Below are 12455 nucleotides of genomic sequence, written 5' to 3'. Positions count from 1 at the left end.
AAGTCCAAGTTCATCCCCTGCGGTTGGAGGGTTCCCAGTCGGAAGATAAGACGCTCCTCCTCCGACCGTCGGGTTGTTGTGGTTTGGCGGTGGATGAGTCCAATGACCTGCATATCCTCGGTGGAGTGGGAGGGGGAGTTGAAATGCTGTGCCACAGGTTGGTTGGGTTGGTTCGTCCGGGTGGCCCAGAGGTGCTCCCTGAATCGCTCCGCAAGTAGGCGGCCTGTCTCCCCAATATAGAGGAGGCCACACCGGCTGCAGCGGATGCAGTAGATGATGTGGGTGGAGGTGCAGGTGAATCTGTGGCGGATATGGAAGTTTCCCTTGGGGCCTTGGAGAGAAGTGAGGGGGGAGGTGTGGGCGCAAGTGTTGCACCTCCTGCGGTTGCAAGGGAAGGTGCCGGGAGTGGTGGTTGGGTCGGTGGGGGGTGTGGATCTGACAAGGGAGTCGCGGAGGGAGTGGTCTCTACGGAAAGCTGATAGGGGAGGGGAGGGAAATATATCCTTGGTGCTGGGGTCTGTTTGGAGGTGGCGGAAGTGACGGCGGATGATGCGCTGTACATGGAGATTGGTGGGGTGGTAGGTGAGGACCAGTGGGGTTCTGTCCTGATGGCGGTTGGAGGGGCGGGGCTCAAGGGCGGAGGAGCGGGAAGTGGAGGAGATGCGGTGGAGGGTTCTCTCCAAGGCCCCAAGGGAAACTTCCATATCCGCCACAGATTCACCTGCACCTCCACCCACATCATCTACTGCATCCGCTGCAGCCGGTGTGGCCTCCTCTATATTGGGGAGACAGGCCGCCTACTTGCGGAGCGATTCAGGGAGCACCTCTGGGCCACCCGGACGAACCAACCCAACCAACCTGTGGCACAGCATTTCAACTCCCCCTCCCACTCCACCGAGGATATGCAGGTCATTGGACTCATCCACCGCCAAACCACAACAACCCGACGGTCGGAGGAGGAGCGTCTTATCTTCCGACTGGGAACCCTCCAACCGCAGGGGATGAACTTGGACTTCACCAGTTTCTTCATCCCCCCTCCCCCCACCTTGTCTCAGCCGGATCCTTCCAGCCCGGCACCGCCTTCCTGACCTGCAGTCTTCTTCTTGACCTCTCCGCCTCCACCCTACTCCGACCTATCACCCTCACCTTGACCTCTTTCCACCTATCACATTTCCAACTCCCCTCCTCCAAGTCCCTCCTCCCTACCTTTTATCTTCTCCTGCTGAACACTCTCTGCTCATTCCTGAAGAAGGGCCTGTGCCCGAAACGTCGAATCTCCTGTTCCCTGGATGCTGCCTGACCTGCTGTGCTGTTCCAGCAATAAAGTTTCAACGTAACTCACCCAGGAAACTGAAGCCCTGGGTGATTTCGGGTGCCTTACCTGTATTATCAAGTCACTAAATCTCATTTCACTCTGTACAACTGGATGAGAAGTGATATTCACACTGTCACGTAGGCTCCAGCTAACAATTCTCTTTCCTAAGGCCATAAAGAGGCCATGCTTTCATTCCTCCTGTATTTCTTGCAACTCATCCTCTTCAATTGGAAGTTCATCTCCTTAAAGGCCATCCTTCACACTTTCTGAGCTTTTTAACTGGGTCTTTAATGTCCAGCTGAGACAAACTTCACACACCTCATTGCATTCTGACCTATCCAATCACAGGCAGAATCCTGTAACTCCTCTTCCCCTGGTACACTGTTACCTCACTGTGTCCCACAGGTCAATCCTTATTCTGGGCCATGTCCTCTCATCCACATACGCACCTTCTGGGCCATCACCAGCTGGCTGTATCTCACCACTTGGCCCCTCTGTCGTATTTTACTTATCACATTACAAACAAATGACTTGGACTAGGTCTTTCAGCTATTCAAGTCTGCTCTGTTATTTAAGAAGATCGTAGATGATTTAGTTGTGGTCTCCACACTAATTTACTGTCTGCTCCCGTAACCTTTGATTCCTTTATCTGGCCTACAGAATTTATGGACCAAAACATTCCTATAATTCAATATAAGGTAGACTGAAACCACAGTTCACGGCCCCAACTACAAACTCCGTTGCCTAAGCATTGTCTGAGGCTGGTCCAGACTTTGATATCTTAATCACCCCTGAGCTGATCTTCCAATCTCATATGCCCTCCATTGCTGCAGTGCATCCTGTAGATAGTACATACTGGAGCCATGGTACACTGATGATGGGGGAAGTGAGTATTCTCAATGAAAATGCTTTAATACAAATAGACTGTAGCCTGATGACAAATGTAAACATTAGGGCTACTCTTGAATTGATCAGTGTGTAGCCATTGGGTTGACTGCTAGATCAGAGTGGGAGGTGGGTCCCAGACCAGGCACCACCGTAGGGAGGCAAAGCCCTTGTGGACTGGAGGCAAGATCTCAAGCTTTGAAGCACGGCATGGTGGAGACTGGGCTCGGTGCAGTCTGGAGGTTGGGCTGGATGCAGTCTGGAGACTGGGCCCGGTGCGGTCTGGAGACAGGCCTGGTGCAGCATGGAGGCTCATTTCCGGTGTGGTCTGGAGACAGGCCTGGTGCAGCATGGAGGCTCATTTCCGGTGTGGTCTGGAGACAGGCCTGGTGCAGCATGGAGGCTCATTTCCGGTACGGTCTGGAGACCAGGCCCGGTGCGGCCTGGAGACTGGGCGGCCTGGAGACTGGGCCTGGTGCGGCCTGGAGACCGGGCCCGGTACGGCCTGGAGACTGGGCGGCCTGGAGACCGGGCCCGGTGCGGCCTGGAGACTGGGCCTGGTGCAGCATGGAGACTCATTTCCGGTGTGGTCTGGAGACAGGCCTGGTGCAGCATGGAGGCTCATTTCCGATGCGGTCTGGAGACTGAGCCCAGTGCGGTCTGGAGACTGGGCCCAGTGTGGTCTGGAAACTGGGCCTGGTGCAGCATGGAGACTCATTCCCGGTGCGGTCTGGAGACTGGGCCTGGTGCGGTCTGGAGACTCGGTGCTGGCATGGACTGGGGCAAAAGGACTGTAACAAGTACTTTTTTTCCCCTCTTTATTTTTATCTGAACTTTTATTTATTATTCTTTCAATTGTACCAAATACTTGAGTATCTATAACTAGGTATCTTGTACCTAAGATGGCGTCATAAGCGGTGACATTGCAAACCTATGAATGCACTCATTCACGTGCACGTGACGTTAAATTCAATTCAATTCATTTTGAATTATGCAGTAGAATAAGAGCTCTTGGGCTAATTCATCATCATTCCTTTCAGAAATTAAAACACCATGATTTAATTAAAGAATTGAAAATCACACAACACCAAGTTATAGTCCAACAGGTTTAATTGGAAGCACACTAGCTTTTGGAGCGATGCTCCTTCATCAGGTAATAGATGAAGGAGCGTCACTCCGAAAGCTAGTGCTTCCAATTAAACCTGTTGGACTATAACCTGGTGTTGTGTGATTTTTAACTTTGTACACCCCAGTCCAACACCGGCATCTCCAAATCATAATTAAAGAATGTATTTCTGGCACATAAAACACATGGTTCAACTTATTTCCATTTCAATTCCTGAGACACTGAGAAGATACAGACATTACCTGAAAGAGTTGGGGTTTTATCAAGTTTCACTGCATCGCTCTGATCCACTAATTAGAGACCCCATAACTTGTGCATTTAATATTTCGCATCATTAGTAAAAGATACCTTTGAGCTGAAATCTTATAATGTGCAAATTTATAGGTTTACGTACTTTTTTTTAAACATTGATTTCAGATTAGAAAGATAATGGGTGAATGAAAAGAATGAGTGAAGTAATATATTAAGTGGATTCAGACCAATCCTTGCAGGAAGGGGGCGGGGTCCAGCAAAGACTGGGTTTGGACTGATTAACAGCACCCTCCCAGTGATCAGCAAAAATGTCTAAAACTCCCAGTAAATAGACAGGCAGAAGCTGACCAACAAACAGGCCTAGTCCTGGGACTGACTGATGGCTTTTGATTATTCCTTTAATCTGGAATAATCAAAAGGCAACTCCTGAAATTGAGGTTGATGGCTTTCAATGTTGGGACAGGCACTGATAGTGACAACAGCTCTGGAATTGAGATATTAATCCTGACCAGCACACAGATTCACATGTCTTGTGAATTTAGTACCAATGGTGTGACATGGATATAATATCTTGACATCATTGTTTTGGTATTTGGACTTGTTTGCCTTGAAGATGACTTGTGACATACCAAATGCATCACTGTATGGCCAAAATGAACAAACATTCTCAGGAATAAAAACAGGAAACTTTGGAGAAACTCAACAGGTCTGGCAGCATCTGTGGAGAGAGAATCAGAATTAATGTTTTAAGCCCGATTTGCCTCTCCCTCAGAATTTCTTCAGGGTTCTGAAGAAGTGTTGTGTCAGAGTCAAAATGTTAACTCTGCTTCTCTCACCAGTTTGTTTTTATTTCAGATTTCCAGCATTTGCAGATTTTTGCTTCTACTTCAGTATTCTATTCCCAGATACCTCTGTAACACAGTGAGACCAAACCTCCATGCTGGACTCTTGTATTTGCTCACCTTCAGCAGTTGTGAATTGCAGTTGTTGATACTGGCTTTGACCAAGGTGAAATGAATTAACTTTAAAAACATCTTCAACTTCAGAGTCAAGAGCATCAAGTCAAGATCAAGAGAATGGTCTTGATCCTTGTGTGGGTTGAGTGATCTGCTCGGCGTGTCAGAGATAATTATCCTGGTACCTGGCTGATATCTCACTTCAAAGTCAAATCTTTGAACCTTAAAAAATAGATACTGCAAACATGAGAAAGCTCTCATACGTGGTCTGCAGCTGCCCATTTCCAGTGACATACTTGTTTCAACTTGCGAGGGATGTGCAAAGCCACACAATGCCAAATACTAGAGCTAATGTCCCTTGCTTTATATTGGAACATTTGGCTTGCAGAGATGACAGGGTTTTGCACCAAAGGCTTGTCATTTTACCAGGGATAGGCACCTAGGCTGCTTTGCAATGCATCCATTGAAAGACTAGTGATTTTCCTGCAGTTGGAGAATTGCAGACAACAAGGTTTTACTGACAGAACCTTTATGAGATGTGTTGGTGGCCATCTTGCTATACATTGATGTGAGTAAATTTCTCAGTGGAGGTATCTTCTCCATGAAGGTGGAGAATACATAATGAGAGAGATGTTAAAAGTTAGATCTCATAGAGATTCTCTTTACCTTGTGGAGTTGGCAGTTGTTTAACATCCTCGATCTTAGCAGGATTGAGACAGGCTCCATGGGTGGAGTAAATGCACCCAAAGGACATTGATCTGGCTGATGTCGATTGGGGGGGGGGGGGGTACGGTGGCTCAGTGGTTAGCACTGCTGCCTCACAGCACCAAGGTCCCAGGTTCAATTCCAGCCCCGGGTGACTGTCTGTGTGGAGTTTGCACATTCTCCCCGTGTCTGCGTGGGTTTCCTCCCACAGTCCAAAGATGTGTTTCCTCCCACAGTCCAAAGATGTGCAGGTCAGGTGAATTGGCCATGCTAAATTGCCCATAGTGATCGGTGTATTAGTCAGAGGGAGATGGGTCTGGGTGGGTTACTCTTCAGAGGGTTGGTGTGGACTAGTTGGGCCGAGGGCCTATTCCCACACTGTAGGGATTCAAATCAAAATGGCACTTCAGGCTGTTGAATCCTGCTCGCTATGGTCCCACTGCTGCTCTCAGTGGGTACAGTTTGTGATCATGCTCTGCCTGTGTCTTACCCATAACTTGTCAGTTATGCAAATACAATCAGATATTTCGCAAAATTCTGATCCATGTGAGGCTGCAATATGCCTTAGGTTAGAGATAACTCTATTCAAATGATATCCTAAATCTTGAAGGCTCTTGATATTCTTCTATTAAACAGACAAACCATTATCCAGGTTACATTTTTGGCTTGGAAAAAAGTCTTGCTGTGGAAAACATAGGAAAATCACTTCACATGACGAAGGAGCACGGCTCCGAAAGCTTGTGATTTTAAATAAACCTGTTGGACTATAATCTGGTGTTGTGTGACTTCTGACTTTGTCCACCGGCAGCTCCACATCCACATTCTTTTGTACGGTCACCTTTTCAGCTGAGGCACCTTGAAGCTGGACACAAATCCACCTTGGACCTGGACACAAATCCACCTTGGACCTACACCAATGTGTGTGATGGTTGATCTCATTTGACTCCATGTTGTCCGGGGGCTGCATGAGGCTTCTCCTTAATGTACTCACCGCACTTCCCTGGTGGGTCAATAAAGGGGAATTGCACCATCCCTAAGATACAATACTGCATGACCCTTACTTTGTTGATTGGGCCAAATCCATCTGGGTAAGGCATTTGAGATTGTTGACCAATTTGATTGCACCATACATGCCCTGTTCCATCACAGTGGGTGTGGTTTGAATCTTGTGAATTGTGACAATAATGAGATATGTGAAAATTGGATTATGCTGAAAAACAACAGTCAGCGTGGAGACCAAAGTGATCACTGACCAGTGACCACTGACCAACAAGTAGACTCAGAGCAAAAACTGACTAAATGCAGCCTTGATACTGGGATATTTCATAGACAACTTGAGATGGACCAAACCAGACACCCTGAACTTATTTGAAGGAGGTAGCCTAGACCGTAACTACTTCTTAATTTAAAGGCAAATGTGAAGTGCCGTGTTTCAGATGCAATGCAGTTGGTCAAACCACTCAACATTAAGCAAAACACAATTTATTTAAACGCTGTACAACCAAAGAAAGAGGAACTTAGAATAATTTAACTCTAGTGGAAAACTTAACCAAATAATAAATACAGTATATAATACTAATTAATTGTTCTAATATAGTAACATCCTTGGCAAAAAGGCAACTTCAGACATAGATTCACACATGCAGTTTTCCAATCCAAGAGAGAAAAAATAAGAAAAAATTCAGAGACAGTAGCAGCCAGGAGACATTCTCTGAAACATCCTACTCTGTTAGACCCTGGCATCTCCTGAAGTTACTGAAAACCCAAAGTTCCTGATCTGTGAGAGCTGGCCACACTCATTCAGGCTGTTAAAAAAAACAAGATTAACTCAAGTAGTCTTCACGACCCAGTTAAGTGCCTCTCGTTCAATCTCTCTCTTAAAAGAAACCAGGACAAAATAACTTCTTGAAGCCTCAGCATCATCACAAAACCCTTAATTTGAAGTTGATGGCTTGCAACCCAGAGACAAGCACCAATGGGTGACTGACATTGAACAAGCCTACCAAAGAGACTGACTGACAGCTGCCTTGTGATGTGACTGTTTGGCAATGCATTGGTGGTGAGTTGTGCTAGATTGCACTCTTTGTCTGAAGGGACCACTGTGGCCTGGGAGAAGCTCTACCTTGGATGTCTGAGTTGATGGGCAGGCCAAAGACAAGAGTGAAGATTGCTGGAAAATGGAGGCCTGAAATAAAAGGAGAGTGGATTTTGTGGGACTTCTGCAGGTGTACAATGTAGTGGGCTGGTGACTTAATTAAGCTGGAGTTGAAATTGAAACTTTGCTTTCTTGGCAGTGGGTTCAAATGAGGAGATTATCTCAGTAGCACATTTGTGGAAGTCAAGCCAAATGCTGTCCTGTGGCAGGCTCCTTCTTGTAAAACATTTGTATGGCATTATACTAATAATTCTTGCAATTACGTCCTACTTTCATGATAAAGACAGCAGTGCATCCGCTGATAGCCAGTTCACGTCTGTTTAAAGGTGCTGTGCAGTTGGGTCTGAGGTCAGTGCTTTTCCTTTGTTGCATCACAAAAGGAGGGGAGCAGGAGAACTACAGCATGCACAGAATCTCAGGACCATCACTGGCAACTCAGTGGAGGAAGTTCGAGTAAGTTGGTGGTATAGAGGAGTGGAGGAGGATCAGAGGGGCACAGTGAAGGGTTGAATAAGGGACATGAAGAAATGAAATGGGAGGCAGCTGTCTCCTGAGCGTGGTGGGTGTGTGGGTGGGTGGTGGCAACAGTCACTCAAAGTAAGAAAATGAGAGCTGATGTCAATACCGTCCCTATGCAGGTCTGCCTCAAGTAGTTAGCTGGCAGATTCCCTTCAGGACTTTGAATTCACCTGCAACATTATCCCTGCTGAAAGCAATTGTGGTTCGTTTCCTTTACAATGCATAGAAGAGAAGGCCAATTGTACATGTTCCACAGTGTGATGAGTACAACACTAACATGAATGTTTAACAAAGATGAATTCAAAGACATAATACTGTTTCTTCCACAACAAAGTAATCTCCCTAACTTCCATGGGACCATAAATGCGTGCCTATCTTGAGGTATGCAGTACATGGAACTCTCTGTCTAAGGTCATCTCTGTAGTAATGGATCCTTACCACAGCCCATCTTGGTAGAAGATACATCTGGTAAATTTGCTGCCACTATACCTTTTCCTAGTTGGGGCCTGGTTGGTCCAGTGTAAGGAAAACCACATGGCAGTTCCCAATCTTTAAGCTCCCAGCCCCAATTCCACTTGGATTGACTGATAATCTACACTCAAGAGTGGGGCGCTGGAAAAGCACAGCAGGTCAGGCAGCATCCGAGGAGTGGAAGAATCGACATTTCAGGCAAGAGCCCTTCATCAGGAACTTCCCGAAGTTCCCAAGCCTTCATGTCTTTCTCCATGAGGAGAGGAGAAATATTCATTGAGAACCTTGCCCACCTCCTGCAGCACCACACATACATGCCCACTTTGGTCCTTGATGGGACCTATTCTCTCCCCAGTTATTCTTTTTTCCTTAATATGGGGTTGTTTAGGGAGCCCTTGCTGATTAGATTGCATTATAGCGTGGAAACAGGCCCTTCGGCCCAACAAGTCCACACCGACCCGCTGAAGCGCAACCCACCCATACCCCTACATTTCCCCCTTACCTAACACTACGGGCAATTTAGCATGGCCAATTCACCTGACCTGCACATCATTTGGACTGTGGGAGGAAACCCACGCAGACAAGGGGAGAACGTGCAAACTCCACACAGTCAGTCGCCTGAGGCAGGAATTGAACCCGAGTCTCAGGCGCTGTGTGGCAGCAGTGCTAACCACTGTGCCACCGTGCCGCCCATAATAGTGAGGTTTGTCCCACTGAGGCAAGGAAAGGATGGTAGGGTGAAGGAACCTTGGGTGCCAAGGGATGCAGAAACTTGTAGTCAAGAGGAAGAAAGAAGCTTACTTAAGGCTGAGGAGGCAAGGATCAGACAGGGCTCTAGAGGGTTATAAGGTAGCCAGGAAGAATTAACTTAGGAGAGCTAGAAGGGAGCCTGGAAAAGCTTTCGTGGGTAGGATTAAGGAAAACCCTAAGGTATTCTACACTTACATGAGGAACAAGAGGATGGCCAGAGCAAGGGTAGGGCTGATCAGGGATAGTGGAGGGAACTTGTGCCTGGGTCAGAGGAAGTAGAGGAGGTCCTTAATGAATATTTTCCTTCCATGTTCACTACTGAGAGGGACCTTGTCGTTTGCGAGGACAGTATGAAACAGGCTGACACGCTCAAACAGGTTGATGTTAAGAAGGAGGATGTATTGAAAGTTTTGAAAAACATAAGGATAGATAAGTCCCCTGGGCCAGATGGGATATACCCAAAGTTACTACAGGAAGCAAAGAAAGAATTTGCTGAGCCTTTGGCAATGATCTTGGCATCCTCACTGTCCACTCGACTAATACCAGATGATTGGAGGGTAGCAAAGGTTATTGCCTTGTTCAAGAAAGGGAATAGGGATAATGCTGGGAATTACAGACCAGTCAGTCTTACATCATTGGTGGGCAAATTATTAGACGAGAGTCTGAGACACAGGATTTATGATTAAGTGGAAGAGCATTGTTTGTTTAGAGAAAGTCAGAATGGCTTTGTGAGGGGGTAGGTCATGCTTCACAAACCTTATTGAATTCTTGAGGATGTGACAAAACACATTGATGAAGGTAGAGCAGTGGATGTGGTGTACATGGATTTTAGCAAGGCGTTTGATAAGGTTCCTCATGGTAGGCTCATTCAAAAAGTAAGGAAGCATGGGATACAGGGAAATCTGGCTGTCTGGATACAGAATTGGCTGGTCCGTAGAAGACAGAGGGTGATAGTCAGTGGAAAGTATTCAGCCTGGAGCTCGGTGACCAGTGGGACCTCTGCTCTTTGCGATTTTTATAAATAGCTTGGATGAGGAAGTGGAAGGGTGGGTAAGTTTGCTGATGACACCAAGGTTGGTGGAGTTGTGGATAGTGTGGAGGGCTGTTGTAGGTTGCATTGGGACATTGATAGGATTCAGAAGTGGGCTGATAATTGGCAGATGGAGTTCAACTTGGAAAAAATGTGAAATGATTCATTTTAGAAGGTTGAATTTGAATGCAGATTACAGGGTATAGGCAGGATTCTTGGCAGTGCGGAGGAACACAGGGATCTTGGGGTCTATGTCCATAGATCCCTCAAAGTTGCCACCCAAGTTGATAGGGTTGTTAAGAAGGCATCTGGTGTGTTGGCTTTCGTTAGCAGGGGGATTAAGTTTAAGAGCCACGAAGTTATGCTGCAGCTCTATAGAGCCTTGGTTAGACCTCACTTGGAATATTGTGTTCAGTTCTGTGTTCAGTTCATGAGGATGTGGACGCTTTAGAGAGGGTGCATAGGAGATTTATCAGGATGCTGCCTGGACTGGAGAGCATGTCTTATGAAGAAAGGTTGAGGGAGCGAGGGTTTTTCTCATTGGAACAAAGAAGAGTGAGAGGTGACTTCATAGAGGTGGACAAGATGGTGAGAGGCATAGATAGAGTGGATAGCCAGAGACTTTTTCCCAGGGCAGAACTGGCTATCATGAGGGGCATAATTTTAAGGTGATTGGAGGAAAGTTTAGAAAAGATGTCAGAGGTAGGTTCTTTACACAGAGAGTGGTGGGTGCATGGAATGCACTGCCAGCAGTGGTGGTAATGAGTCAGATACATTAGGGACTCTTGGATAGGCACATGGATGATAGTACAATTCATGGTATGTAGGTTAGTCTGATCTTAGAGTAAGATAAAAAGTTGGCACAACATCAAAGGCTGAAAGGCCTGGACTGGGCTGTACTGTTTTGTGATCTATGTTCTAAGTAATATACTTAAAGTAACTCTTTGGGTTCATCCTAATCTTCTCAGCCAAGGCTATCTCATGCCCTCTTTTTTTCCCTCCTGATTTCCTCCTTCAGTAAATTCCTGTATCTCCTACATACCTCCAGGGATTCCCTTGATCCCAGCTGCTTGTACCTGAGCCACACCACCTTTTTTTCTGCTCAAAGCCTCAATATCTCTTGTGATCCAGGGTTCCCTATTCCTGCCAACGTTCACCCACACAGGAATATATAGACCTTGAACTCCAGCGATCTCACTTTTAAAGGCCTTCCACTTGCCTGGGTCCCTTTGCCTCCAATAAACTACTCCAATCAACCCCTTCCTGTCGTATTCCATCAAAATTCAGCTTGCCCCAATTTAGAACTTGAGCCTGTGGTGCAGTTTTGTCCCTCTCCATAACTATTTTAAAGTTAATAGAACTCTGGTCACCAGTTCCAAAGTGCTTCCCTACTGTCACCTCAGTCACCTGTCCTGCCCTGTTTCCCAAGAGTAGGTCGAGTTTACCCCTTCCCGAGTAGGACCTTGTATATACTGCTTGAGGAAACCTTCCTGAACGCATTTAACAAATTCCACCCCACCTAAGGAAGAAGACAATTATGATTCTGAGGAATTGTTTTGAGAAGACGGAATGACACCACCCATGCAGGGTTACTGTGAGGGAAGAATGTGAAATGGCAATAAGATGAGGCAGTCGGTAAGTACTGTTCAAGAGGGAGGTGCTGCTAGACAGGAATGAAGGGAGCTGACAGGCATGTTGTCCTGAGTCAGCTGTGCAGGAGTATTCTGGGGACGTAAGAGTTACAGAGTTGTTACTTGAATATATCAAACCAGTCACCAATGTTGCCCTGATGAAGAAATCCGACACCCTCTGTCAGCAGAAAGGCACAACCCTGTTCTTCAGCTACTCTCTGACTTCTAGCCTGCCTGCGTTCTTTTAGACGCTGGTCCACCAGGAAGAGTACTTATCTGCAGGCCTTTACAACCTGGAGAAAGTGAGGACTGCAGATGCTAACGATCAGAGTCCAAAAGTGGGGTACTGTAAAATCACAGCTGGCCAGGCAGCATCCGAGGAGCAAGACAGTCAACATTTTGAGCATAAGGTCTTCATCAGGCCCTCACAACCTGGTACAGTACATTAACACAAATACCTAATGTAGGAACAGATAACACAGAACACCCGATAAAGAACAGAAATGTCCCTCTAGTCATGACCACCTTAAGGAGAAGACAAGGGAGATTAGCAAAGTGATGGAAAGCATGACAAGTGGAGCTGGAGTCTTCCAGATACCTGATTCCCATGTTTAGGTTGCATCAATACAGTACTTTGCAAACTTTTTTTCATGGAATATG

This window comes from Chiloscyllium plagiosum, unplaced genomic scaffold, assembly GCF_037043375.1.
Source record: "Chiloscyllium plagiosum isolate Xiang-an unplaced genomic scaffold, Cpla_swu_hap1 HiC_scaffold_25, whole genome shotgun sequence".
Lineage (NCBI taxonomy): Eukaryota > Metazoa > Chordata > Chondrichthyes > Orectolobiformes > Hemiscylliidae > Chiloscyllium > Chiloscyllium plagiosum.
This window is presented reverse-complemented; position numbering follows the sequence as displayed.